Consider the following 23,734-nt stretch of genomic DNA (forward strand, 5'->3'; position numbering starts at 1 on the left):
AGGGCTCAGAGCCATTTGAACCCTACGTTGCTCTTCGACAGTTGAGTGGCGGAAAACACAGGAAGTGGAGGGGAAGGCCTGATAATGGTAGACACTAAAAAAAACTCCCTGTATGGTAGTTGGGTATACGAGCGTAGCCTACATGGTTGCCAGATCTCCTGTGATATGTGTTAAGGTCAATTGTGTGACATAAAAGTGTCAGGAAAAACAAATTATGGTATAACGTTCGAGCCATTTATGTCAGCTAAGCTTGATAATGGCCTTCGACCGAAACTAGTAGCGAATTGTGCAATATGAAAGACAGCTGAAGGTTTCTCTCTCTCTCTCTTGATCAACTGTATCAGTCTCAAAACTTACGCACTGTTCACCTTAGTGGAAGGTTCGGTATCATTAAGTGCCATCAAAGATCAGCCACTACCCCCAGACAGAGTAACAAGGCTGTCCATAAGTATTAATCCATTCCCTTTCTCATTTTATTTATGTGTTCATACATTGACAAATAGTTACGATTTTCCCATTTTTTTCCAACAGCACGGCAGTCCTCCGATGCAGATACGTTGCTGCAGGACATACATTTGTTCTCTGTACCATCGTTCATAGAACCGCGGCAGCTCACAGATGGGTTTCTATGATTTATCGAATCAGTCATTAGAGATTCTGGCGTCTGCATAGCATCCCACAGTAGAACTACCTGAAATATGGGTTCACGAGGTGCAGTCATCCACGCGTTTTGAATCTGCCGAGCCATAGCTAAGTGGTTTCAGTCTACTGTTGTTCGCCATTACACATAGACTTCCAATGGATCGAAACGTGTAAATATAGCCACATAAGCAGATACAGACTGTTATGCAGTCATAGAGATCGAGAAAGTTCAACATTGTGTTAAACTGCATTAGACATTGGAACTTCCTGACAGATTAAAACTGTGTGCCGGACCGAGACTCGAACTTGGGACCTTGGCCTTTCGCGAGCAAGTGCTCTACAATCTGATGTACCCAAGCACAAAGAATGAATATTGTGGAGACATGGCTTAACCAGAGCCTGGAGGATGCTAGCTCTGCAAGGTTCGCAGGAGAGGTTCTGTTAAGTTTGGGAGGTAGGAGACGAGGTACTGGCAGAGTAAAAGTGTGAGGACGGGCGTGACTAGTGCTTGGGTAGCTCAGATGGTAGAGCACTTGCCCGCGAAAGGCAAATGTCCAGAGTTCGAGTAACGGTCCGGCACACGGTTTTAATCTGCCAGGAAGTTTCATATCAGCGCAAACTCCGCTACAGAGTGAAAATCTCATTCTGGAAACATTCCCCAGGCTGTGGCTAAGCCATGTGTCTGCAATATCCTTTCTTTCAGAAGTGCTAGTTCAGCAAGGTTCGCAGGCTATTGTAAATTATCTCTGTTTTTTGGCCATTTGTCGAAAATAATTTGGGGACAATGAATACCACTTTTCTTCCAGTACTCCAAACAGTCATTCCTCAACTACTTTTACACACAGACAACCCCTGTTTAACAATTTCCACAGAGCAATAATTAACAAATACACCCTTCCGTAGTCCGAATGCCCCTCTCCCAGATGTCCACTTAAGCTCTTATGTATACATAAGTCTATTTGTAATCCACTATAACAGTGGTTAACGACCTGGAGGTAATTAATTATCCCTGAGAGGCAAAATGTAATATTATGAGGAATAAAAACGAAAGGGTTCGACTGTATTCCGATCATGGCAGTAAATTATTTTTAAAGGATCAACAGTATTATCACTATTTCGTAATACAGTAATATTCACTACAGAAGTTACCAATGTCCGCTTAAAACATAAACATCTCACTGATCGCTACTTGTTGAACATTTATGGGGCAGTTAGTTCGTGCACAGTATCCTGCACCGGCAATACTTTTGCAGTTATGGACGGCTGTAGTGGGAGCATGGCGCAGTATTTCCGCAGGGGATTTCCAACAACTTTTTGAGCCAATGCCGCGTCGAGTTGTCCCACTATGCCGGGAGAATGGAGGTTCGACACGATATTAGGCGGTATCCCATGATTTTTGTCGCTTCTGTGTAATTACTTGGGTCATAACTTGACCCTTTCGTACTGAATTCTGTTATGTAGCATGTTGTTCTTTCAATGTCACATCTCGTTTACTATAGTTTCAAACAGTTTTCTTAGCGTCCGCAACGGATTCGGTGTTCCGAACCTCACCAACTCTGTCTATATTGATCCATATTCTGATGCCTTCTATCTTGCAGCTCCTCACAGCCTGCTATAGAACTTTTGTATCTAGAGGTCATAAGTCCTTCTGTTCCATCCTCAACTGACATGTAAGTGAAAGTTCAGGCCTATATTTCTGGAATAAATCCTTAAAATCGTCCATTGAATATTATTATGATGTAACTTGCCACTAGTTGGCACTTGCATTAGCTTGATTGTTCTCCACGTCTGAGCATTGCGAGCGCCAATCATCATCCACTCCACATATTCACATTTTTCTGTCCATACCTTGTTTTCCGTTTTAACTCTTCTCATTTTACTCTCTATTTAAAATCCTATATCTATATCTTCTTTGTTATTCACATTTATAAGCTTATTTTCTAGTTTCAGCTTTGTGCTATTGCTACATCTCACGAAACTAGTTTCTTCTTTTCATTCTTTTTTCATTGGTTTATCTATGGGCTTCTTTGTATGTTCTTCTTTCTCTTCTACTGATTTCTCTCCACTTTACAATATCTTTGACATTTCTGTTGGTAAAGGACATTTCCCTCAACGTATCCAAGCTACACCTCATGATCTCAGGCTAGCCAACGTCCTCTTGCGTCTGCCCCTACTCCTGAAGGTATAGGGGATGCAAATTTTGCATTCCACCGGATGATGTTCATTTGCACCATGTGCCCTCTTTTAACTCTGACAGCCAGAATTTTTAAATTGGCCTTTTGCCTCAAGATTGGAAAATCAGCATCTTGCCTGTCGTATGGTTATACTATGTCTTTTTATGTATATCCTTGTGAGCAAATAATATAGTATCCACTATTAATTCTTGTTTCTCTAACAAATCCACCAACCTATTCTCATTCCTGACATCCTCCCAACAATTCCCGATAGCCTTAATATTCCTCTCTTTCTCTGTTCTGTTATTAAAAGCTCCTGCCAATACCATTTCATGGCCACTTGGAACATCTTCTACAGTCTCTACGTTTACTTTAACATTCTCTTCGAAATTCTGAAGGTAGCAGAGGTAAAATACAGGGCTATTTACAGCTCGTACAAAAATAGACGGCACTGGAAGAGTCGAGGGGCACGAAGGGGAAGCAGTGGTTGAGAAGGGATTTGTATCCTATCTCCAATGTTATTCAATCGGTAAATTGAGCTGGTGGCAAAGGAAGATAAGTTTGGAGTAGGGAGAAAAGTAAAAACTCTGAGATTTGCCAATGACATCGTAATTTTGTCACAGACAGTAAAGGACTTGGAAAAGCCGTTGAGTAGAATGGGCAGCGTTTTCGAAGGAGGATATGAGATGAACAACAACAAAATCAAAACAAGGATAACATTGAATATAGATTTAAGTATCACGACGTCTTTCCTGTAGGTATTTGCCTAGCAGCGAAACATGGACGGCAATCAGCTTTGACAAGAAAAGAATCGAGGCTTTTGAAATGTGATGCCACAGAAGAATGCTGAATATTTAAAGGGTTGAACGTATAACTAGCGCGGACCTATTGAAGAGAATTGTGGGGGCAAGAAATTGTTGGCGCACTTGACTAAATGAAGGGATCAGCTGGTAGGAAACATTCTGAGACATCAAGGGTTCAGCAATTTAGTGCTGGAGGGAAGTGTGGGCGGTAGAAATTGTAGAAGGAGACCAAGGGATGAGTTCAGTGAGCAGATTCAGAGGGATGTAAGTTGCAGGATAGAGTAGCATGGAGAGTTGCATCAAACCACTCTTCGGACTCAAGACTACAATAAACAATTTGTCTGATTTATTTTTCTCGAAGGTGGTAGCCTCTAGATGCAGATGAGTATGTGCCCAAAACCGAGGCGGCACTATTCCCACCCTGACCGTGCCTGGTAGTAACAACAAATCCGACACTATCCGTAAGCCTACAGCTAAAACAACGAAATATAGGATGTTGAGTAAGCGAAACACAGATTGTCAGAATGTGGGTGGAAATAACTGAGCAAAATCTCATCCCCTTCATTTACAGGCTCAGTAGCCAGACCTGTAATCATCGTAATGCTGAGTGAAATTCTGTTAATGATGAGATGGACTTCGATTTTATACTGTGTAAATTATGACAGTAGCAGAGCTTTTGACAGCTTGTTCTTGCATTAAGTGCACGGAAAATGTTATTCCTAAATTTCCAGCGGAATGCTTTGCAAGTGCTATATTTCTTTGAAGTCCAGTTTCTTGGACTTCAGTAGTACTGATACAAACAAAATTATTATTATTATTATTATTATATTAAAACACTTTATATTTTTTATTATTATTAAAATCGTAAGCATATATTGCACATTAAAAGCGTGGGTGACCACAAGTAACATTTGCAGAGTGGACACACCCCGGTTCTGTGCCTGTCCAGCTGAGCACCTCTCAGGCGAGCTAACAATAAAAAGAAACAGTCTCTCTCCTTCAGATCCACCATGGTTCGGTATGAGAAAGAGTAACATGGCCTGCACGTATAACGAATATCGAAATCTGGAAGATCTTCGTACGTGACGATAGGCTGGAGGAGGGCTGTGGCTCTTTCCACACAGCAGGTTCCACGAACAGCCGAGCGAACCCCTTAGTTTCGCGGTTTCTCAGAAGCTCCCTTGGGACCGCTTTCTAAAGAGCTGGGCTGCGAACAGCGAACGCTGCTCAGAACTTCTCTGAAAAGCGTATTATCCAAAGCAGGTAGCCGGCTAAGTCGCCTAACCAGACAACACTTGCCTCTCTGCGGGGTCGGACGGATAGGGAGAGAAACGGGCTGCAGTGGAATTTCCTTACGTTTGCCGGGAACTTTGCCAGGGCGGGGCTCCGCAGCAACGCCACCAGTGTTTTTATCACGGAACTGCCGCCCTGCGTTCCTCACCTCGCTTTGCAGCTGATTTCTGGAGAAAAACTTGTTGTGCAGCCTTCTGCACGGAAACCAACTCTATTGTACATTGTACTTCGAGTGCGATGAATGTAGGCTATTAGAATGAATTCATTGTTTCTAGACTTTCGAAAAAAAAAATGACTGAGCTACACTGACATCAACTAAACACAGTGCATTCACATCACATACCTAGCCAAGTTTCCAACCGACTTTCGGGTAGCAGGACGTAGGACGTTATCTTGAATTGAGGGAAGTAATTTGTCGACTGTTTCACCAAATTATAATCGGACTGTAAATGTAAAAGTTCTACCATAGCCACTTAACGGGTAGTATACTGCGCAATTTTAAACTTTTTTCTAATGATATGTGTATCCGTGTCAAACATTTAGTACAAACTAAATTTGTACACTCTAGTAGCCAGGAACAGAGAATGCGACTACTTCTTAACTCTGAGAAATATAAACCGCATCGTCGATTTTAGGTGAGGCAGATTTCGGACTGACGATTGTGCAGACGGTGGTCTCAGCTTAACAGCTATTTTATTTGATATCAACGGAACAAAAACAAAATATTTCTGTAGTCTTTAAGGATGGCTCCACGTAATGAATACCAAAAGTCTTCCATTAAATAAAAGACGAAATCCTACCTTAGCCTCGGTATACATAACCGGGAAACGACATTATCATCTTGCAATGCCTAGCGCTCAGCCATGACCAGTCATCACATCTGAGACAACTTCAGCAGTAAAACATAGGATGGATAAACAAGTTTTCGACTAACACAACCTGACCAGATCTCCCTTGTCAGTAACACAGAGAAGTATTTCAGACATCAGTCTCGGAAAGGCATTTGCCAAGAGAGTTATATGATTCCCTGTAGAAACAAAATTTTTAATTCCCAGCAATGCTCAGAAAATTATTGTGAAATGCTTCAAATGTATCTGATTATCAGACATACCATATTTTTACTACGAACTGACTTTACATGGTCGACCTTATGCTCATGACCAGACACTTCCTTCACAACTGACCACATGATTACAATTTTATCCTGTGAATTAGCTATTCTATTTGTGTAACACATACTCTTTGCCTTCCTAATAACATTTTAACCACCTTACAATATTGTTTGTAATGGGCTACTGTAGCTTGATTGCGACTGCTTCTGAAATTTTGATATAATTCCTGCTTTGTTCTACATTATATCCTTATCCCACTAGTCAGCCACCCAGGCTGCCTTATACTGTTGGTATTCCGTTTAGAACGTTCTAATGGGGAGCAAGTCTCAAAGAGCATGACAAATCTGTTAAGGAAAACGTTGTATTTGTCATCTACGTTATTGGCACCATAAACACCCTGCCACTCTTTTTCCTTAACGAGGTTTAAAAAATCTATTGCTGTTGGATTAGCTTCCCTGCGTAGTTCGCAATTATATGTGACATTTGTTTGAGTACTTAAGTCTTTTAGTGTTAAAATCTGTGCCTCATGGTCTGAAAGGCCATTCAACCTTTCACTAACAGAATGCCCATCTTCTAATGAAGAATGAATAAAAATATTGCCTGTGTCTGTGCTACTGTTCCCCTACACCCTAGCTGGGAAAAACACAGTCTGCCTCAGATCATAAGGACATCTACCAACATCCTTTTTCTTGCACAGTCATATAGAAAATTAATCCCGAACTCACCACATATAACTAATTTTTGGTACTTCCTATAAAGTGAACCAAAAATCCTCTACAGCTTGAGGAGAAATGCTCTGAAGTAAGACTTAGCTGACCTATAAACAACAATAATTAGAATTTTATACAACGTCTGTCAGTATATTTCATGTTGCTCGTAGCATATTCAAGGAACAACGAGACTCAGTGGCTGGATGCACTGTTAGACGCTTTAGAGGGTTATTAAGTAAGGGAGACATGATAATGCAATGGATAATTGTTATAAGAAATTAACGTGTCATAAAAAGTACATCGGAAAATAAGGACATTCAAAATCTGCTTAGGAAATAATAAGCAGGGCAACGGGGCAAGTTGACTAGTCCCTCAGTTTAAGTTCGCACCTCTAGTTCACACCACCATACGGATACTACAAATGCTTTACAAAGCGAAGTACCAAAAAAGTCGCATAATGAAACCGCTGTGGCCAGTTCTGTGTGCGTTAGATAACTTCCATGTGCGTTATTGACGTGTTATAATTTTAAACGCATTCAAGCTCTTGTAGAATAACTAGTAAGGTTATTCTTTGCTATAGGTGACTACCTTAAGCAACATGCGTTTAATAGTCACTATTTATTCATTTCTTAAACTTGTTAATCCTGAACCAAATATCAAACATTTTCAATATAGCAGACTAAAGCAAACTGGCTGAGGCCCGTTTATGACCAAATCATCTTTTGTGTACTGCTTATTTCTAAGCATCTGCAGTCGTTAATTTAGTTAATGAGCTCAGTTAATGAGTTCAAATAATCTGAGATCGAGCTGTATGATACCGTGTTTAATGAGCACGAAGTTGCTTCAGCTAAAGCCATAGATATTGTTACGGATCATACCAAAGCTGCGAAAGCTCCTGTTTAGGCTGCAGCATTTACAGAATAGCCCACAGAAGCCCGGCAGTAATCTCTTGGTGAATATCAAGCTAAGCATAATTGAAATCAGCAGCTGCAAAATCCACTGCTCCCAATACAATAAAAATTTGTCGAAGTATATTCGATTTTAAACGACACTCTAAAGAAAGATGATGAGGGAAATAACAGAAAAATCACCATATGAAAAGGGAAACTGTTGCAAAAAGCGCATCTATAAAACCGAAGTTGACTGATAAAAAAGCACACCAGGTGGAACAAAAACATTTAAAACAAAAAAGAAAATCTTCCAAAAAAAATTCTGTAGAGTGCCTGCATCTGATGAGTTCTAATGAGTTTCACGTTAACTCTCCACAAGGAGACTGGATAGTCTTACAGATGCCACACAGCGTGGAATGACCGTGAAGGAGGAAAATTTCTCGTCTATTTTTGTTAATGAAAGGCACTAATATAGGGCCATATTAATCTGCATCACAGTGATTCTTTCATTAAACGATACGCTATAAGAAAAACCTCAATGTCTATTTAAGGAACGTGCTGTTATGTATTTCCTGAGAAGAAAAAAGGGTTCAAATTCTATTAGTTATGTTGAGCTGTATCTCCAATGTGGGTTAGAATGACGCTGCCGCACTACCTTTTGAAACTGACTTAATTATTGTAATATTATTAAAATAAAACTTTATTCAACTAGGTACAATACAATTAAAAGCCATTCTATTAATTCAAACAAAGAGAAGCAAGCTATCTGCAAACAAGATGTTAAAAAATGATAAATCCTTAAACAAAGGGCTGTGTATATCTATGTTGGTGCAAAGGAGAAGTATGTCAGTAGTACATTACAGATAGGTCTCTTGCCTTTAGTTTTCCCTCACCTGCATTTCTTGGTGTTACGTGACATGTTGTCAGTTTCGAAGCCAGATAACTTCATCTTCAAGTACATTTATAGGACGTGTGATCAGTTGTGCTGTCGCATACAAAACCTGTATCTCGAGCTCCATGTACTAAACATTCAGCCTTTTGGAACGATAGGCTTACTGCAGGGGCACTGAGGAACATTATCACTCCTCTATTAAGGAATGGCGCCATGGTCTTTCGACAGTTCCTCAACCTACACACAAAGTCACGGCTTACGTTGGTTTTATGAACACAGAGAACCGAAAAAAATGTATACATCATCTACTTCGCGTTGTTTGGTAGTGATACTGCTAGGAATTCATGTTAGTTTCTGCTCTGTGTGCTGGCAAATGACGACAACCACAGACATAAATGAAGTACTCTATTTCGATAGGTGTTTCTCCGCTCTAATTTATAAGGGCCAACCTCAACACACCTCAAATTAGTACTATAGCCAGCACATCAGCATTTCGGTGTCTTCACATTAACGGCTACTGTTTGAAGCCCCATAGTGACTACAGAATTCCTGTCATAGCTTTCATCAGTGAATTCGTGATTTCACTACGTCAATGACCAGTTTGCATTCTGACTAATTCAGTATTTTCTGTTTCTTGGTTCTTTATTTAACCTAAGCATAAAGTGTTCATATGAAGTGGTCTCCAAAAGGGTACGAAATTGGTATTCTGATCTAAAATGGTTATAAGCACACGGACAATGGCTATTTGACTCCCCATACATCTTTCTTGGATCTATGTATCAACTGGCTCCAAGCTGGTTAGTTACAGGTGAGCACGTTCCAGTTGCCGTGTTTTCTGCGAGTTTGTGGTTTTGTGATGGCTAACAGGCGAAACGGAATCCGACGTCTAAAATGAAACAGACAGAAAGAACAAAATGGTGAAGCAGGAACTGCTAGAGGAAACTGTAAGTCTATTGAGGCATGTGCAACTAGAGGAAAGGGAAATAAAGGAGGCCATTGAAGAAAAGCGAAGCAGCTGTATAAATATAAAGTGCTCAGGCGGAATACCAGTAGCAAGCAAAAAAGGGAAATTGAAAGTTGGAAGGAATATAAAGAGGAGCTACACAAGGGAAATGATAAGAGAAGATAGATGAAATTAGAGATATGATACAACTAGAAGAATTTGACAGAGAACTGAAAAACCCAGAAAAATAATAGGAAAAAATACTCATAAGGAAATAATAGTTAAAGATAATGGATAAAGAAAGAACAATATATTCTAACAAAACTATCAATAAATGATTGCCTTTTGGAGAAAAACGTAAATACGAGCACAATAAACTAATAGAGAATTAAAAATAGAAAGTACAAACATTAGTTTTAATAATTTAAAAAAATGGTCTTGTAAACCCGAAATAACGCTCCTGGAGCAGACGACATTCCCTCAGAACTATCGACATCTCTGCAAAAGGTAGCTATGACAAAACTATTCCACTTGGCGTACAAAATGTGTAAGACAGCATAATTTAAGAAGAATATAATAATCCGAATTCCAAAGAAAGCAGGTGCTGATAGATGTTAATATTACCGAACTATCAGTTTAATAAACCATCGCTGCAAAATACTCATACGAATTATTTTGAGGAGAGTAGAAAAACTGGTAGAAGCCGACCTTGTGGAATAACAGTTTGGGTTCCAGTGAATATAGGAACACGCGAGGCGATACTGGCCCTATAACTTATCTTGAAAGAGAGGTCAAAGACGGGCAAACCTACGTTTAAACCATTCGTATGCTTACAGAAATCTTTCGACAACGTCGACTGGAACACAGTCTTTCAAATTCCGAAGGCAGCAGAGGTAAAATTCAAGGGGCGAAAGGTTTTATCTACCATTGGCACAGAAACCAAAAGGCAGTTATAGAAGTCAAAGGGCAGGAAATGGAAGCATTGTTTGAGAAGTGACTGAGAAGGTATTGTGGCCTAGCCTGGATGTTATTCAGTATGTAAGTTGAGAAAACAGAAAAAGTAATCAGAGAAATTGGGATTTTGGTTATTAAAAGCGTTTCTGAAGAGAAAACTTTGTTCACATCGAGTATAAATTTAAGTTTCAGACAGTGTTTACTGAAGGTATTTCTCTTGAGAGTAGCTTTGTAAGGAAGTGGAACATGGGCGACAAGAAGGGAATAGAGGCCTTTGAAATGTCGTGCTACAGAAGAACGCTGAAGATTACATAAGTAAGGTCCGAAACTACTGAGGAAGCACTAAATACAACTGGGAAGAAAAGAAATTTGTGACTTAACTTGATTAAAGGAAGGGACTGGTTGGTAGGAAACATTCTGAAATATTAAGGATTCATCAGTAGACGGAAGTGTGTGAGAAAGGGGGGAGGGAGGGCTAAAAATTGTAAAGGGACAGTAAGAGACGAATGCAATAGGAAGGTTCAAATGATTACAGGTTGCAGTAGTTCTTCAGAAATAAAAAGGGTTGCGCAGTGGAATAGCTCGGAGAGGTGTATCAGATCAGTCTTCAGACTGAATGCTGGGAAAACCACTGTATGAACGCACAAAACATTGCAACAAACGTTTGGAGACAATACAAGTCGTCAGATACAGTTTTAATACAGGTATAAGCGTTTCAAAAACAGACGAACGTAATTGATGAGGATGAAAATAAGAGACCTGATTCTACATTATCATAGGCAGACCATCTTTACAATATTTTGACAATATTACTTGCTCACTACAGGTGTGATATGGATGACAATGCTGCTTCTCCAGTACACTCCACACTACATTCTTCGACATGTATATTTCATGGGCAGGGTGATAGCTGTTTATTGATGAACCTTCTTCCCTAGGATCTGGTACTGTCACATAAAATGTCAGAAAGCGACCAGTTCTTCCTCCAATACTCTGACAAAGAATCTGAGTGACTTTTCTTGTTTTGTCTAATGACTCATAATTGGGAAAGGAGGCGAGAAATCACGTGACTCAGAGCCGACCCGCAGAGTGTTTTACCTACTAAAATCATTTCTGAAAGTTCGTGTAACAAGAGTACTGATCCATCTTTGACAACATGTCATGAAGCATAGACAAGAGTGAACTTCATCGTTGACACATCGCAGATGACTTGGTACTGTCTTTTCGGTTTTTCTCGAGAGTGCACAAAACCAACTACACCTTGCTCATTGATATCTAAGTCTTCGCGATTTTCGGCCATTTTCCACTGGCTGTTCTACTCTGTAAATACATGGTCCTAAGCAAGTGGATTCAATGTAGTAAAGCGAACCACTTGTGGGAGTATATTTACCCAGCGTTGTACCACGGTTTTCACCTGGTGTTGTCGTCCGCCTGCCGAGACGATTACCGAAACCAGAAGCCACCGCGGCATGCGACATGCGTAACTTTTGCAGCCGCAACACCACAAAAGATATGCTATGGGGTGTATAAATACTGGTCGTATGGCGGGGCTGGTCCTTGGTCGAATCCGTGAATCGTCGAATAATCAACTGTCGTCGTCCTGGCCTCCGCCGCTGTGCCGTCATTCTGACAGGAGTGCCTACCAAGCGGTCCAGCCGCCCGCTGATGGACTGAGGGACTAATTGAGGTCCTCTTGGCCGTGGGCCGCTGAGTGCCTAGCCGTCGCCAGCTATAGTTTAGGACGGGTTCCGGCAACCGCGCTAGTAGTCGGCAGCACGAGCATCCGGCGCAGTGCCGCTGGGCAATGTTCACTACGCAAGCTCACTCTCCACAGAGGCTGTGCTGATCGTCGCATCTACTACCGTCTTTTAAACACACACGTCTCCATCGACAGTGTCCGCGAAACCTTTGCCTGACCACATCACAGAACGCTGACGCCGTGGGTCAATGTCAGGTTGCATCACCAGGCAAGGGCCCACACCTGTTACTGCATTTTTCTTGTTGGGACAATAAACTTTCCATACACGCAGTCTGCAGCCAACTTACTCCTTCGATGGGATATTTGTAGGGCTCAGCACGTCTGGCATCACGAAGTGACAATGGGGTCGGGTAGTGTCGAATGTCCCCCACGGTTGTGTATTAGGTCCTATACTCTTTTCGTTGTGTAAATAATGCGTCATCAGTATTGTCCCACTATAAATACGTGTGGACGCTCATGACGTCCTGTTGTATCTAAGTGTTAAACCAACAAATGTGAAGACAGCTATCGAGAATCGCAGTACTGACATGTGTGCACGATCAAAATGGAGAGAGGGTGGAGGTTTAAGCTCAACCCATCCTAACCTCAAGGAGTACTGGCTTATCATTCTACGTTCATTACCCTGAATTATCGGGAATCTCTTGACTTGAAAAAGAAATTTGTACAAATGCTTATCCTTCCAATTATTGGTTAAGCAAGGCCTATCTCAAGAAAAATCACAAAGCCTGGAACTTCTTATGAATGCCTGTATTCGTCATATATTGAGGTGACAAAATTCAAGGCATAGGGATACGCACATATATGTCGAAAGGTTTCTGCATGACAAGAATTAACATACTTTGAAAGCCGAATGACAGTACGATCTAGACTCATAGGACATTCTATTTCAAAAACCGTTAGTGAATTCAATATTCCCAGATCCACAGCATCAAGAGTGTGCCGAGAACACAAGATTACAGGCCTTACATCTCACCAAGCACAACGCAGTGGGCAAAAAACTTCATTTAAAGACTGAGAGCCGTCGCGTTTCCGTCGAGTTTTCAGTGCCAAGAGACAAGCTACTCTGCGTAAAATAACTGTATAAATCAATGTGAGACGTACGATGAACTTATCCGTAAGGGCAATGCAGAAAAAGTTGGCGTTAATAGCCTTATGGCAGTGAATGCCTTTGCTAAAAGCACGACATCGCCAGCAGGGCCTGTCCTGGACGACCAGCTCGGTTGGCTACTAGACGATGAGAAGATCGTTTCCTGGTCACGTCACATCCGATTTCATGATGATGGTGTGACACAGCTCTCACGAAGCCATTGTCAACAAGGCACTGTGGAAGCTGGTGGTGGCTTGATAACGGTGTGGGCTGTCTTTATAGAAATGAATGGATCCTCTGACCCAACTGAATCCGATCATTAAGGGGAAAGAGCTATCCATGTCCGGCTATTTTGATACCATTTGCAGCCGTTCATAGACTTCATGTTCGCAAACAGCGATGCAATTTTGGTGGATGACAATGCGCCCTATCATGGGGCCACAATTGCATTCGTTTTAATAGCATTCTGGACAATTTGAGCGAATGATTTGACCAACCGGATCACCTATTATGAATCCTATCGAACTTTTATGGGACATAATTGGGAGATCAGTTCGTGCACAAAATCCTGCAAGTGCAACACATGCACATGCGCAATTATAATCTGCATGGGACTTTTAACGACTTTTTGAGTGCATGCCACATCGAGCTGCTACACCACATTGGGCAATAAGATGTCCGACATGATATGAGAAGGTACCCCTGACATTCGTCACCTCAGTATATCGTGATGTACGACACTTTGACCGTGTTTCACGATCATTTGCACAGATATTCTAGCTGTGTGCAGACAAACGCAGAGATTTCCATACAATCTGTCTTCTCCTGCTTTATCAACGGACACTGTTCCACACATCTCTCCTCGATCTTAACGTTCTTGGCTGAACAACATAACAGAAATACCCATTCCCATCAAAGCAAAATCCTTGCTATCGCACTTCATCGCTCAGCTACTTTCTCAAAGTCCTTCTCAGTAGCGGCGCTATATTAGAGAACTGAATAATATCTCCAGCTTCAGAAGACAATGATATACCTAGTAAAGCAATAAAAAGGAGTACCATTCTCCCCGTAGGCACTTGTTACTCCCTTTCATCCTTCTTTCCAACGATATCTTCCTCATTTTGCGCTGTTCTTAGCTCATGCAGTCTCCTTAAATTTCCATACCCCAGAAATTGCTATATCAGAAACACTATCATTAGTGCTATTATTGTCATCGTTATTATTATTATTATTATTATTATTATTATTATTATCACTATTACTGGCAGCAGCAACAGCAATAGTACAGGTATTGCCAGTATCAACTTTATTAGCAAAGTCAGTATTATCTACTTGCATTATCATTATAAACACTCAAATCATTTTAATACTGTTTTTATTTTAAAATTGTTATAATGTACAAAAGTTACTGTATACAGGGTGTTACAAAATGGTACGGCCAAACTTTCAGGAAACATTCCTCACACACAAATAAAGAAAAGATGTTATGTGTACATGTGTCCGGAAACGCTCAATTTCCATGTTAGAGCTCATTTTAGTTTCGTCAGTATGTACTGTACTTCCTCGATTCACCTCCAGTTAGCCCAATTGAAGAAGGTAATGTTGTCTTCGGTGCCTTTACAAGTACGACACAACATGTGGTTCATGCACTATGGAGCTCCTGCACATTTCAGTCGAAGTGTTCGTACGCTTCTCAACAACAGATTCGGTGACCGACGGATTGGTAGAGGCGGACCAATTCGATGGCCTCCACGCTCTCTTGACCTCAACCCACTTGACTTTCATTTCTGGGAGCATTTGAAAGCTCTTGTCTTCGCAACCCCGGTACCAAATGTAGAGACTCTTCGTGCTCGTATCGTGTTATACAATACGCCGTTCTCCAGGGCTGCATCAGCGCACCAGGGATTCCAAGTGACGGAGGGTGGATGCATGTATCGTCGCTAACGGAGGACATTTTGAATATTTCCTGTAACAAAGTGTTTGAAGTCACGCTGGTACGTTTTGTTGCTGTGTGTTTTCATCCCATTATTAATGTGATTTGAAGAGAAGTAATAACATGAGCTCTAACATGGAAAGTAAGCGCTTCCGGACACATGTCCACATAACATATTTTCTTTCTTTGTGTGTGAGGAATGTTTTCTGAAAGTTTGGCCGTACCTTTTTGTAACAGCCTGTATATGAAAACCTGTTCAGATGTAAGAGAGGGCCTGATGGACCTAATCAGATCTCGTTAAATATATACGTAAAACCCATAGAACACACAATACCCACGTGTGAAAGCTGAACGCTATCCTCGCTCTTTCACTCCTGCACAGTCGTCATTGCACTCCCAGTTCGAAACAGCTCCTTTGTTACAGGATACATCCAGTATCTGTCTATGAGTCATTGTGCTACTAATTGAGTCATCTGTATTACCCTGACACAGCTTCAATACAGCCGCCGCTACCTCTGCAACCTTTGTAGCGTTCAGAATGTGCAAGCTGAAAAACACTCATCGATGACTGATTTTCACTTTTCCACCTATCGGCTCTTCGACCAACATGTCCTCCATTCCACGTACGATTCCCAGTTCTTCAGAGAGCGATGATCCCATTTCGTTCAAAATGGCTCTGAGCACTATGGGACTCAACTGCTGTGGTCATTAGTCCCCTAGAACTTAGAACTACTTAAACCTAACTAACCTAAGGACACCACACACATCCATGCCCGAGGCAGGATTCGAACCTGCGACCGTAGCAGTCCCACGGTTCCGGACTGCGCGCCTAGAACCGCGAGACCACCGCGGCCGGCCCATTTCGTTCTTTGTTATTTGGACTCAGTGATCAAACTCTCAGAATCTGCGCCATCTAGCCACTGCGTCATAAGGTGGAGTATTATTATCGTACACTTCCGCCAACTCATCATAGAGTGTTGCAGCCTTGTCCCTCATTAAATGCAAAAATTACTCCACCATACTCCACTTTATCAACAGGCTTCAGCATTTTCTGTTGACTCCACTGCCAGTTCGAAGTACATCTCTTTTTCCATCTGGACGAGAACTGGAATCATTTATCTCCAAACAAATAAAATATTAATTAAGTAACTTTATCTCCTCGAGGTGATAATTAGAACTCTACAAATATCTGTCGTATTTTATTTTTTGTAGCTGCTACACTTTATGCTTCCAACAAGCTAACGTGTCACGATATTTTTGTGTAGGCTTCCGCAGCCAGACTCAGTCGACATAAAAGTTTTCTGGGTTGGTTACCGCGTAATATTGTATAAAACTACTGCTGGAGAAAACCGACGTTTCGGCCACGGTTGCCGCGGCGTTGTTCTGGACCTTCTGGTGCGATGTAGCTATGCAGTGTCCCCTATATTTTGTTATTACTGTTCACTGCGCATGACATTACGTCATAGTTTAAAAAATAGTTCATTTCATTGGTCACTTAGGAAAGAAGGAGAGGGAACTTTATTTTAATACGTTATTGCGGTGGAGGAAGTGCGTAACCTCTATTTCCTATTGCCTTCTGTATTATGTGCCATGATTGGTGGTCACCGGCGAATAGAAGTTGGTTCCTCATTGCCTCCTGACTGCTGGCAGCCAAGATGGGTCAAGCTTGAGTCAATCCTCTCTGTTCATGTCCTTACGGTGTGCAAGTATTTCGAAAGCGTCTCTGATTTTGGGTTTCGTCAGAACTGGCTGCTTGGCCAACATGCAGGCTTCGCTGAATTTCATTTCTTTTCCGCAACCTTGCTGATGTTCTGCCGCTGCAGATTTGTTTTGTTGCTTCAGACGAATATAGCACTCATGTTCCCGGATGCGCGTTGCTATTGGCCTGCCAGTCTCACCGATATATGCCTCTCTACATTCGTATTCCACCTTGTACACACCTGTCTTCTGTAGTGTGTAATGCATCCATCTTATCCTTAGTGGAACCTAGCACGTCATGGATCCAGAGACCACTACAGAAGACAGGCTCCACCCCAACCCGGCGATGGTGTTTGCCTCTGCGGTCAGTAACATTTTTCACATAAAGAAAGCGCACTGATGGATGCAGTTTGTCTAGTTCTTGCTTATCTTGCTTACTTTTATTCGTCCACAAGGCTGTGTGGATCAACTTATCGCTGTAGCCATTTGGTAGAAACGTTGTGCGTGGCTTTTTAAGCTCAGGTGCTATATTTTGAGGATGACTTAAGCGCTGCCAACGGATTGCCAAAGAAAGTCTTTGATTCATAATCAAAACGTCTTCGGTCCCGGGTTCGATCCCCGCCACTGCCTAAATTTTGACAAATAATCAGCATTGGCGGCCGAAGACTTCCGGCATAAGAAGTCAGCCTCATTGTGCCAACGGTCTTGTCAAAGAGGGCGGAGGAGCGGATAGAGGTTCAGGGCACTCTCATGTCCTAGGGGTGGGAAATTGCCCCTAAAGGCGGAAGAATCAGCAATGATCAACGACATGAGGATGCAGAAGGCAATGGAGACCACTGCATTAAAGACACGTAACGTGTATCCACAGGACATGTGGCCTGTAGTTGAAGAAGTGTCATGATGATCTCTCCATTGGCCAAAGATTCCGGAATAGTCCCCCATTCGGATCTCTGAGAGGGGACTGCCAAGGGGGAGGTTACCTTGAGAAAAAGATTGAATAATCATCGAAAGGATAATGTTCTACGAGTCGGGGCGTGGAATGTCAGAAGCTTGAACGTGACAGGGAAACTAGAAAATCTGAAAAGGGAAATGCAAAGGCTCAATCTAGATACAGTAGGGGTCAGTGAAGTGAAGTGGAAGGAAGACAAGAATTTCTGGTCAGATGAGTATCGGGTAATATCAACAGCACCAGAAAACGGTATAACAGGTGTAGGATTCGTTATGAATAGGAAGGTAGGGCAGAGGGTGTGTTACTGTGAATAGTTCAGTGACCGGGTTGTTCTAATCAGAATCGACAGCAGACCAACACCGACAACGATAGTTCAGGTATACATGCCGACGTCGCAAGCTGAAGATGAACAGATAGAGAAGGTGTATGAGGATATTCAAAGGGTAATGAAGTATATAAAGGGGGACGAAAATCTAATAGTCATGGAATGCAGTTGTAGGTGAAGGAGTAGAAAAAAAGGTTACAGGAGAATATGGGCCTGGGACAAGGAATGAAAGAGGAGAAAGATTAATTGAGTTCTGTAACAAGTTTCAGCTAGTAATAGCGAATACCCTGTTCGAGAATCACAAGAGGAGGAGGTATACTTGGAAAAGGCCGGAAGATACGGGAAGATTTCAATTACATTACATCATGGTCAGACAGAGATTCCGAAATCAGATACTGGATTGTAAGGCGTACCCAGGAGCAGATATAGACTCAGATCACAATATAGTAGTGATGAAGACTAGGCTGAAGTTCAAGACATTAGTCAGGAAGAATCAATACGCTAAGAAGTGGGATACGGAAGTTCTAAGGAATGACGAGATACGTTTGAAGTTCTCTAAAGCTATAGATACAGCAATAAGGAATAGCGCAGTAGGCAACACAGTTGAAGAGGAATGGACGTCTCTAAAAAGGCCATCACAGAAGTTGGGAAGGAAAACATAGGTACAAAGAAGGCAGCTGCGAAAAAACTATGGGTAACAGAAGAAATACTTCAGTTGATTGATGAAAGGAGGAAGTACAAACATGTTCCGGGAAAATCAGGCGTACAGAAATACAAGTCGCTGAGGAATCAAATAAATAGGAAGTGCAGGGAAGCTAAGACGAAATGGCTGCAGGAAGAATATGAAGACATCGAAAAAGATATGATAGTCGGAAGGACAGACTCAGCATACAGGAAAGTCAAAACAACCTTTGGTGACATTAAAAGCATCGGTGGTAACATTAAGAGTGCAACGGGAATTCCACTGTTAAATTCAGAGGAGAGAGCAGATAGATGGAAAGGATACATTGAAAGCCTCTATGAGGGTGAAGATTTGTCTGATGTGATAGAAGAAGAAACAGGAGTCGATATAGAAGAGATAGGGGATCTAGTATTAGAATCGGAATTTAAAAGAGCTTTGGAGGACTTACGGTCAAATAAGGCAGAAGGGATAGATAACAAACCATCAGAATTTCTAAAATCATTAGGGGAAGTGGCAACAAAACGACTATTCACGTTGCTGTGTAGAATATATGAGTCTGGCGACATACCATCTGACTTTCGGAAAAACATCATCCACACAATTCCGAAGACGGCAAGAGCTGACAAGTGCGAGAATTATCGCACAATCAGCTTAACAGCTAATGCATCGAAGCTGCTTACAAGAATAATATACAGAAGAATGGAAAAGAAAATTGAGATTGCTCTAGGTGACGATCAGTTTGGCTTTAGGAAAAGCAAAGGCACGAGAGAGGCAATTCTGACGTTACGGCTAATAATGGAAGCAAGGCTAAAGAAAAATCAAGACACGTTCATAGGATTTGTCGACCTGGGAAAAGCGTTCGACAATATAAAATGGTGCAAGCTGTTCAAGATTCTGAAGAAAGTAGGGGTAAGCTATAGGGAGAGACGGGTCATATACAATATGTACAACAACCAAGAGGGAATAATAAGAGTGGACAATCAAGAAAGAAGTGCTCGTATTAAGAAGGGTCGAAGACAAGGCTGTAGCCTTTCGCCCCTACTCTTCAATCTGTACATCGAGGAAGCAATGATGGAAATAAAAGAAAGGTTCAGGAGTGGAATTAAAATACAAGGTGAAAGGATATCAATGATAAGATTCGCTGATGACATTGCTATCCTGAGTGAAAGCGAAGAAGAATTAAATGATCTGCTGAATGGAATGAACAGTCTAATGAGTACACAGTATGGTTTGAGAGTAAATCGGAGAAAGACGAAGGTAATGAGAAGCAGTAGAAATGAGAGCAGCGACAAACTTAACATCAGGATTGATGGTCACGAAGTCAATGAAGTTAAGGAATTCTGCTACCTAGGCAGTAAAATAACCAATGACGGACGGAGCAAGGAGGACATCAAAAGCAGGCTCGCTATGGCAAAAAAGGCATTTCTGGCCAAGAGAAGTTTACTAATATCAAATACCGGCCTTAATTTGAGGAAGAAATTTCTGAGGATGTACATCTGGAGTAAAACATTGTATGGTAGTGAAACATGGACTGTGTGAAAACCGGAACAGAAGATAATCGAAGCATTTGAGATGTGGTGCTATAGACGAATGTTGAAAATTAGGTGGACTGATTAGGTAAGGAATGAGGAGGATCTACGCAGAATCGGAGAGGAAAGGAATATGTGGAAAACACTGATAATGAGGACAGGATGTTAGGACACCTGCTAAGACATGAGGGAATGACTTCCATGGTACTAGAGGGAGCTGTAGAGGGCAAAAACTGTAGAGGAAGACAGAGATTGGAATACGTCAAGCAAATAATTGAGGACGTAGGTTGCAAGTGCTGCTCTTAGATGAAGAGGTTAGCACAGGAAAGGAATTCGTGGCGGGCCGCATCAAACCAGTCAGTAGACTGATGAACAAAAAAAAAAGGTAGTGGCAGGATTGAGCGTTCAGATACCTGCCTGTATGTGTAGGCTTGCAATGTACTCTGAGGACCAGTGTGCCCTCCGTTGCCCTGTATTCTTTGACGTATCGAAATGGAATTGCACCATTCTTCTCTACTTCGAACGTGAACTATATCTTGCCATGCATGTTATTCAAATATTCGTGAAACTTGTGTAGCTCCGTTTCGGCATGTGACCATATGGCGAACGTGTCATCCACGTATCTGAACACTGCGGAAAAGAAATTAATTCCAGCGAACTCTGTGTGGTGGCCAAGCAGGTGGTTATGACGAAACGCAAAGTCAGAGAGGCCACCGAAATACTTGAACACCCTAAGAACGTGAATAGAGAGGACGGACTCAGGCTTGTCCCAGCTTGGCTGCCAGCAGTCAGAGCCCAACAGACCGCACTGTCAACAAGAGGCTCGAGCACTTCCGGTGAGTGCCTCCGCGCGGCCGACGTCCAGCTACTGGTAAAACGGAGCCAATTTCTCATTCGCCGGTGACCACCATTCGTGGCACACAATACAAGAGTCAATAGGCAACAGAGGTTACATTCTCCCTACACCGCAGAAAGCTATTAAAATGAAGTTACCTCTCCTTCTTCCGTAACTGACCAATGAAATCAACTATCGTTTTAAAATTATGACGTAATGGTCCAAATGGCTCTGAGCACTATGCGACTTAACTTCTGAGGTCATCAGTCGCCTAGAACTTAGAACTAATTAAACCTATCTAACCTAACATCATCACACACATCTATGCCCGAGGCAGGATTCAAACCTGCGACCGTAGCGGTCCCTCGGCTCCAGACTAGCGCCTAGAACCTCACGGCCACTCCGGCCGGCTATGACGTAATGGCATAATCAATACACAGTAATAACAAAATAAAAGGGACACTGCATAGCTAGAACGCACCACTAGACCCGGAAGAAGGCCACTGCAACCGTGGCCGAAACTTTGGTTTTCTCGAGCAGTAGTTTTATGCAATACGACGCGGTAACGTGCCCAGAAAACTTTTCTGTCGATCTCACGATATGTTCCAGTTTAGTTGAAAGCTGAACTTCTTTTGTCACCAGTAACCGACGCCCTCTTACGCCGAGGTAATGTACGGATGCTGGACGTAGCGGCGTGGTCCTGTGTTGCAGGATATCCCACTGCACGTGACGATGCTGACCTTCCTGCTGATGGCCACTGACCGCTACCGGCTGGTGCTGTACCCCTACAAACCACGCATCCCTGTCTGCATCTGCGCTCTGGGAACCTGGATGCTAGCCATCTGCATCGTGGTGCCATACCCCTTCTACATCACGTATCTCGATCTGGAGGTAAGTGACATGTATGTAAAAGGCGTCACGGGAAAGGAGCTACCCGCAAAACTATCTCACCCACAACACACAGCAATGAGTTCTCTCTCCATCTCTCTCTCTCTCTCTCTCTCTCTCTCTCTCTCTCTCTCTCTCTCTGTCTCTCTCTCTCTTTCCTAGCATTTATTCCCTGATACTGAATCAGCTGTTCTTTTAACTTCGTGGCTGAATGCCATTCCTGCCCCCCAAGTGGGCAGTTAACCTTAGGGCAGGAAGTCTTCTACACTGTCTCACTTTGAAGCTCCTTTACGTATTAAAACTGTACGCCAGACCAGAACTCGAGCTATGGATTGATGTCCTTTGTTCTACCAGCTGAGTTATCCTAACACTCTAGCACAGTTCGTGACTCGCCCCCATGGTGTTTGTGTACCAGTCCCATCCAGCCTTTGCTTCGAGGGCACTTCGTCAATTTTGTTTCGATATTTCAGTCTGTAGAGCACTTCGCAGGCTCGATTCTCGCTCCAGAACACAATATTATTCTGCCAGGAAGATTCAGATCAGCACACATTCCGCTCCAGACCATAAATTCGTTCCGAGTATCGTGTCTTGTTCCTTGGTTAAGGACAGAGCTGTTTGTGCAATAAATGCCAATATTAATTTTTATGTATGCAACTGTTTAATCGACATACTCATGATGCAGTTAATATCCGCAGTGTTTTATAGATCTTTACGATGAGCTCAGCTACTATTTTTGGTTTTTATTCTGATGCCCCTTTTCTGCAGTTTGAAAATGGGTTCATATTTTGTGCATTTCAATATACATGTGAACAGCATGTAATTAAATGATACTGCCTATTACACACTGATAACATGTAAGTGACATTCTGTTTGTAAGGATCTTTGTGTGTTCATCTGCTTTAGCTGACAATCAGTATTCATTCCTAAAAATTTTATATTTATTACACTGTCTGTAGAGCTACCACTTACATTTAATTTGTTAGTGTTGTTTTCAATCTTCAAACTAAAATTCACTGCATCCTTATTATTTATGTTGAATACGACTTTATTGCGTATTGACCAATTGTAAACTTCCCTGTGAGTTTGATCTGCTTTCTCCGCAAGGAATTCTCTTGATTTTTCAGTGTCTACAGTACTGTTTTCATCATCTCATCAGCAACGAGAATCTTCCCTGTGAGGAACGCTAGTGGGAAAGTGGCCGATGAATATTAGGAATAGTATTGCGCCTAAAATCCTACCCTCAATGAATTCGTATACTAACATATTTCGGCTCTGGCAAGTGTTTTACTAAAATTTTAGACTTTTTTCCTTTTTTTTGGTCATCAATCTTCTGATTGATTCGATTCGGCCCTCCACGAATTCCTCTCTTGTGCTAACCTCTTCATGTCAGAATAGCACTTGCAACTTGCGTCCTCAATTATTTGCCGCATATATTCAAATCTTTGTCTTCCTCTATAGTTTTTGCCCTCTATAGCTCCCTCTAGTATCATGGAAGTCAATCCCACATGTCTTAACAGATGTCCTATCATCCTGTCCCTTCTCCTTCTCGGTGTTTTCCATATATTCCTTTCCTGTCCGATTCTGCGCAGAACCCCCTCATTCCTTACTTTATCAGTCCACCTAATTTTCAACATTG

Source organism: Schistocerca gregaria, chromosome 1 (assembly GCF_023897955.1).
Source record: "Schistocerca gregaria isolate iqSchGreg1 chromosome 1, iqSchGreg1.2, whole genome shotgun sequence".
Classification (NCBI taxonomy): Eukaryota; Metazoa; Arthropoda; class Insecta; order Orthoptera; family Acrididae; genus Schistocerca; species Schistocerca gregaria.